The following is a 7,440-nucleotide window of genomic DNA, read 5'->3' as shown; positions in this document are numbered from 1 at the left end:
TTTGCAATTTTATCATTATATAAAGCTAAAAGACTAATCATCTCAAAAAAATTTTCTCAATTTTTTGAGCTAATAGTCTTGTCAGGACCTCTAACACAACCTTAAAATACAAGCCAACAAACAACATTAATAGAAGTTTGGACTCGCAATCTATTATTTTGAATTTATTCAGAATACTGAGTATGCATAACTTTATTTATATATCTAGATTGATTCATTAAATCAGCATAAGACTTTACAACATTATTATGCGGTGAGCAAGGATTCTCCCTAATGTGATTAAGAAAATCACATCATTTTCCATCATTTATTTTTTTTAATTTTTAAAATACTTAGCTATAAATACATCCCAAGTAGATCATCCACTAGGTTTTATATTAAAAAGATAATAAAGAAGACAAAATGCAGCATCTTTACTAGGAGCATATTCAGGCAAAGAGAAAAATTATATAAACCAAGAAGTTTGAAAATGACAGTATTACTTTTCAGATAATGGATAATTGAATAATCGAGATTGGTATGGTCCAGCTCTGAGATAAGCTCATTGAATTTCATCATATTGATTTATTGGATATTCCTACATTTGTGGATGTAATCTAGGATCACGTTCTAAATAAACAATGTTAATGTTTAAAAGATTGATCATAATTATGTTCAATTCTAAGAGATTTGGAAGGATGTCCTTTAGATTCTGAAATTTTAATATTGAAATCTAATAATCTAATATCTTTATTCAACTGCATATCTTTCGTTTTGAAAAAAGAATCAAAACTTTTTTGTTTTCCTATGAAACTTACAATACATAAAATTAATCTATAAATTAGAAAACTAAAAAAATACAATAATGAGATAAAAAATTAACTAGCAATAACCATAATAATTGGAACATAGAAAAGTAAAAAAAGAAAAAAAATGTACCACACGTTTGCAATAGTCTAACCTATTTCTAGCTCAGAGGACTAGAATTACAAACTTATACAAATGAAAAAGATTTTGATCTTCTTTAGTTTGAAAGCCAAGAAGCAACCACTTCTTTGTGAGAGACCAACCAGTGTCTAGCTCAAATGATCGGAGTTATCATGAAATGCAACAAGTACTCTTGAGTTTGTAACTCTGTAAGTATTCAAAGGTTTGCTGCAAAAGAAATTTTGTAAGTATTTAAAGTAACTCTATCAGAAACTCTGTGAAAGTGTAACTCTAGTATTTGAAGGTTTACTGTAAAAGAAAATGTGTAAAAACCACTATTTAACAAGAAATATTTAAATAAAAAAGGTTGAAGAATAAATAAACAATAGTTATTTGTTTAATAAGTTTACTATTTTCAATAGATAATTAATATAAATGGTTGAAGAATAAATAAACAATGGTTCTTTCTTTGAAAAATTTACTATTTTCAAAAAAATTAATATATAAATTAATTATATGATTTTTTTTCAAACTCATGGACTTGTAATGTATGTAAGACTAAAATGTTGGGAGGGGCACCATATATATAAATATATAAGTAGTAAATATTTTAAAATTTTTTGAGAGGGCAGTGGTCCCCTTGATCTCTCTTACCCTCTGCCATTAACTCCAATAATAGCCATAGCATCAACTATGTACCTTCTCTATAGCTACTTCTTCGATCTTAGTCTAATAGTAGCTAAATGGTTGTCCACCAAAACTAATGTGATACTGCTATGCAAAGTCTCACAAAAAATAATGTGACAACAGTTTCACGAGATCCCACTAGAGATCATGTGACGATGACTATATAAGATCCCACCAAAGATAATGTAACAATGACTATGCAGTATACCACCATGTATGCCACAAAAGATGTTTTGGCATTTTTTCTGTCTAGTTCGGATAAGTTCTAAGGAACTCAGTTAATTGGTAGAGTACAACACTATCTTCCACAACAATAAGATTAGTGTGCAAGGATATGCCACCAACATCTAATCAGCCAGAAAGATGATGTAGAGTTTAAAGGGAAAATAGAGAGTACTATGGGTCAAGGTTCCAATGCTTTCATTTTTAAGAACTTTTAGTACTATTACACTATCACTCGAGTGTATATGGATAAAGGAATGTAATAGTAGATTATGATAAGAGGATGCAGTGCTAGATTAAAGCTAAGATTGGGGTGTAGCGCTAGATTATGGTAGAAAGCTATATTATGTATACCCCTAAGATAATAGGTAGATTAAAGCTAAGATAAAGATAAAGATTCATTAGACTGAATATTAAATAGTTCATATAAGATATACTTTTAACTTTTTTATACTAACAAATAATAATTGCATATTTTAATGGTTGCTCTCATATCTAGCCTCCGCTTCTGGTAGTTTTGATAATCGATGCCAGTTATCCTTTACTACGCATATTCGTCAACATGATTGCTTGGCAATTATCAGATCAATTATCATATCTTTCTGGTGTAAGACATGGTTCCATGTTTCAGGCTATCTAAAGAACCGCTTTAATCATCTCCATCTACGTCCTTATATAGTAATTGATCACAGCCAAATTTTAAGATTTCAGCCTAAGGTTTCTTTCCTTTGGTCTATACTCTCACATTCGGTGAAATTTGTTATGGTTGAACTTTCTCTAGTTCAGAAAGAGTCATGCAGATCTCATCTACTCTAGTTTCACCGCATCTAACTCATACAGTACTTACTTCCGACCACCAGCTAGATTATTGAGATACAATATAAATAAGTATGAATATTTTAGTTTTTGTTAAATGGTGGCCCTAACCCAAGAGCAATCATGTGAATAACTGCTTCAATATTAGATATTATCCAATAACACTATCTTTTTAACTTTATCTCCAAGGATAGATACTCATTGAGCTTCCAACTGACTCGTCTTAATTATCTCCTTAAACCACTCCTTAGATTGATGAATTTCAAAACATAAGACCCATTAGGAAGATCTTATCTCACCGATCAAATCTTAATGGTCATGGACCATAACTAAACCTCATTTGCTTGCTTCTGCACCAACACTCTTTTGGTATTTCTTCTTTTGCAAGATTGGAATTCTAGGAGAAAATGGGGTTTATAATCAAAGAATCCTGACTTTAGCAACATCAAGCAAGTTCCTTCCCATTCTTAGACAATGTTCCCTCATTCTAGTTACCCTCTTTTATCCACCTTTTCTATACATTCTTCCTAACCACATTACTTTGAGATGTCAACATTGGCAATTAGCTCTTATGATTGTTTCCTTCCTAATCTCAAGACTTAAAATGACTCTTGTTATGATCACTATTATTATTTTGGTATATATAGCTAATATAAGATCCCAATCCAACCTTATTCTCAAATTGATTGCGGGCCAACCAACGGGATTTTTCATTTCTTGATTATTACAAAAGGGTCAACAAAGAACATGGTCCTCCTCCCAAGTGACATTGGAGTCCGAACCCAAGCAAAAGTTGGTTGCGTTAGATTAGACAGGAACACAACCCAACGCTTGTTCTATTGCTTGTAACTACTCGATGACATGGCTTATAATTTGAAAATGATATGGCTTTTGGCAGATGTGGGATGGAGAATTTTCCTTTGATTTCTTGAGATTTTTTGTGAATTCTGAGGGGGAGAGCTTTCTCTCTCCTATCCATTTAGCAGGTATCAAGATATTTATTTTCCTGTCCTAATTTTTATTATTTTAACATTTAGATGAAAGCTTTGAAACTTGAATTAAGACTGCCGAAACCAGATCTTAATAGACCCCACTAAATGCTGCAAAAAATTTCTGGTTGTTGGTTGCTATTGTCTGTAGTGCATAATGTGAGTTTTATTGCTCCTTTTATGTTTAAATTAGTGCAAAGGTTGAATACAACATAGTTCACCATCATTTTTCCAACTGCTAAACAAGTAATAGAACATGCAACTACTTGCAAGATAAGAAGAAATAGAAGGGATTTAGCTTTCTCAGCTAGATCTATTACCCATACTGTAAATACTTTATTGCTTCTAATAAAGGGGTGGTAAAACCTCCCACTTTATCCAAAAAAAAAAAAAAGATAAGAAGAAATAGGAGAACAGGGAGGAAAGATTTAACTGAATGAGGGGAAAAAAAAAAAGAAGTGGAGAGGAAGCACCTACATAACATGAAGAAGTGAAGAGGTTCTCACTATGTTCTCTAGTATTTGACATGGTTCAATACAGATCATAGATCCTCAAATCAAGGAAAATTCCAAGTCCTGTTCAGTAAATCTCAAGAGCTTAATATCTTTGACCAACCACCATATATTCTTAATCCACTCTCTCTCCTTTTCCTATGGTTGGTCCCTAGTTGGCTCCATTAGTTAATGGAAGAGAGAGTATCAAATGATCCCTTATGTGCTTGTTTTTGCTCTGAAGGCAGTCTGCTCCATCTTCATGGTGGGCTTTGAGAGAATCAAAGGTTATCTTCCATTGTCCTCTCACTGCATCAACTGACCCTCTAATGACTCTCAAGATGTTTCATCTCAGCCTTACATTAAATAGAGATCCTAGCAAAATTTAGAGACCGAAAAAATAACCAAGCAAAAGCTGATTCCATTTCAAAAAATCATGTTCCAAATTTAGTACTCAAGTTATATAAACGTGATTCCTAGTGGCAGACTATAGGCTTTGTGACTCTCGCGTGCATTAAATTTGTTGTTATATGGCAGTTTGCCACTAGTCATTGGGCAGAAATGACAAAGGATTCTCTGCCATTAGCTACTTCCTAGTTAGACAAATAGAATAGAACAGAAGGAAAGAAGAAAAGAAACCCCTGCTAGGCAAAGACTTCACAAGTTGGAGCAGCATTTTCAAAAACAAAATAATAAGTAGATTCGGTTCTTATCTTTTACAACCAGGGGTCCATAGCTCAGTGGTAGAGCATTTGACTGCAGATCAAGAGGTCACCGGTTCGAACCCGGTTGGGCCCTTTTAAATTTTTTTCTCAATATTCTACAAAATTAAAGCTCCATATATATATATAAAAATATATTTTATCATTTCAAAAGCATGGTTAAAAATATTTATTTTTCTGTTATAATTATTGGAATACTAAATGATTAAAGTTGCGCAACAATGATGGAATTTTTTTCATTGATTTGGACCTTTATTAGTCTTTTTATTCTTAATTTCAAAAATAAATACTATATATTTTTATTATTTATAATTATTTTATAATTTCTAGAAAACTATGCTAAATATGAAAATATTAATTTTTTTTTACTTTGCAATTTTTCTAAAAATTTATACATTTATTTTATTTTACAATTATTGCAACATTGAAAGATCAAAGTTGGATTATTCTAGAAAAGGAAAAAATGATGAAAATGAATTCTAAAAATACCTAAAAGTTTATTTGTTTTGCTTCTTTAAATTATTATAGAAATATTTATTTTTTCTTTTACAATTACTAGAAAATTGAATGATCAGTATTGCAGTGCTCCAAAAAAAGATGAAAAATACTTAAAAAATATTTAGTTATTTCTTTCTTTCCATGTTGTGATTGTTGTAAGAAAAACTGTACATTTCTTCCTTTCATTACAATTATTGCCACCTTGAATGATCAAAAATTTAAAATAAAAAAAAAAAATTGAAAAGAAATTCTAAAATAATTATGTATTTATTTTATTCCTTATTAAAGTTGATGTCCAAAAAGCTATACATCTTTCTCTTGTTACATAAGAGGTGGGTTTGGCCATCTCAGTAATGTTGTGCTGTTGACAAATTTATTGGGCAATGAAAGCTTTGGATCTAAGTTTAATTTTTTCACAAGTTATCAAAAAGCATTCCCTATCCACAAAAAAGTTAGTTATTAAATGGCACTGTAGGTTCCCTTTTACGTACCCACATTAGTTCATATATTGATGGCGGCGATAAAAGTTCTTTGCAATGAATGATTGCTCAAGATCCAGAATAAGATAATAGGATTGAAGTATATCATAGCATCGAACAAAGCCACTAATGAAGCCAGACCATATTCGGCCGTCCATATCGATCAACTTCAAGGTAGTCTGCAGCTGAGGGCTTGATTAGAGAACTCAACCAAATGGTGGATGTTGAGAGATCGGCAACTGATGTTCTTCGGTGCAAACTCATTTCGGCCTAGCAGATCTCCACTGACCTTTTAGTGGCTTTGAGCAAAGATAGGGCCACACAGACTGAACTTTGTATCCAACTTGCAGAAAGCACAGCGGTGGCCAAACATGCCAAGACCACTATTAGACTGTTGGAGAATTAGCTCGCTTCGACTTTGCGTGATGCGACTCTTCCAATCACTGATGTATTAGCCCAGAAGGTCGACATCGGCTTCAAGAAATATAGAAATTGTTAGATGTATATCCTAGAAATCAATATGGCTAATATATTGTAATAAGTCTAAGGCATAATTTTGTACTTAATATATTGATTTGATCAATAAAAGGAGTAAATTTTATTTTCATTCAAAAGTGATGTATCCTTGAATCGTCTATGAAATTAATACTTCGATACATATTCTCAAAGTATTGAGAATTAGAGGTATGTATAATTAATTCCTAAATACTCCTGATCATAATATCATCATGAGGATGGTGATCGATCCGGATAGACCAGCGCACAGATCATCTTCTTCGGGATAGATGAGTCTCTAGTTTACAGTATAAAAATACTGAGCGATAAGTACGGATAGTTGTTAGAAAATAACTAGTATTGAGCATGACAATATGAGAGATCACTTGGATTTCTAATCAATCACTAGTGATCATCTCGATGTTGTAGTTATGTGAATGGTCCTTTGATCTACGATGGTATGACTGCTCGTAATGAGACTGCTGGAGTTTAACTAACACATAAATATGGCCTCATTGAAATCTTATAGTGGATGTTGACGATAGTTAGTCCACTATAGGAGTAGGGTGCACATCTAGATAGAATCTATCGATCTTGATAGAGAGGAATAGTTCTATGAGATTTGAGAGGCTAAATTTGAGAGTTTGTGACCACAGCAGTGTGATAGATGAAAAAAAATTTTCATAAGGATCATAATTAGACTTGAGCTAATCGAATCCATCATATGACTGATGATCAGGTTTGATGATTTATCCATGACCTGCCATCTAGTTGGGACTCACGATAGAGGGACTGAATCATATATAAACTACACTTTATGGTTCTTTATCGATTCTACTGGGTTGCCACTTCATACTGCTGGTATTACTGGTGGATTGTGAGAGCTCACTAAGATTGCTCTGGATCGACAATCCTTGATAAGTTAGAGTAGAATCATTCTGATCCATTGAAAAGAGTTTCAATAATACTATAATAGAAATCATAGTATATCTCACTATCAGATAGAATTGAACTTATGGGATCACACAATAAAGAGATTAGATTTGAAATAAGTAATTGAGCTTATGAAGTCTCAATTAGGTTTAGAAAAATTCTATTTGGTTTAAGATAACCTTATTAGCACATGGTTTAACTC

At 32.2% G+C, this 7,440-nt stretch overlaps 1 non-coding gene across 1 annotated transcript; it reads left to right on the top strand.

The window, feature by feature from the left end:
• The first annotated feature begins 4,837 nt into the window (after window positions 1–4,837).
• Window positions 4,838–4,909, top strand: TRNAC-GCA (transfer RNA cysteine (anticodon GCA)). The gene has a single exon. It is a non-coding gene; the product is annotated as a tRNA-Cys (tRNA).
• Window positions 4,910–7,440: the final 2,531 nt, after the last annotated feature.

Source organism: Elaeis guineensis, chromosome 12 (genome assembly GCF_000442705.2).
Source record: "Elaeis guineensis isolate ETL-2024a chromosome 12, EG11, whole genome shotgun sequence".
NCBI classification, from domain to species: domain Eukaryota; kingdom Viridiplantae; phylum Streptophyta; class Magnoliopsida; order Arecales; family Arecaceae; genus Elaeis; species Elaeis guineensis.
The sequence above is the reverse complement of the archived record's forward strand: the minus strand, read 5'-3'. Positions and strand labels throughout refer to the sequence as shown.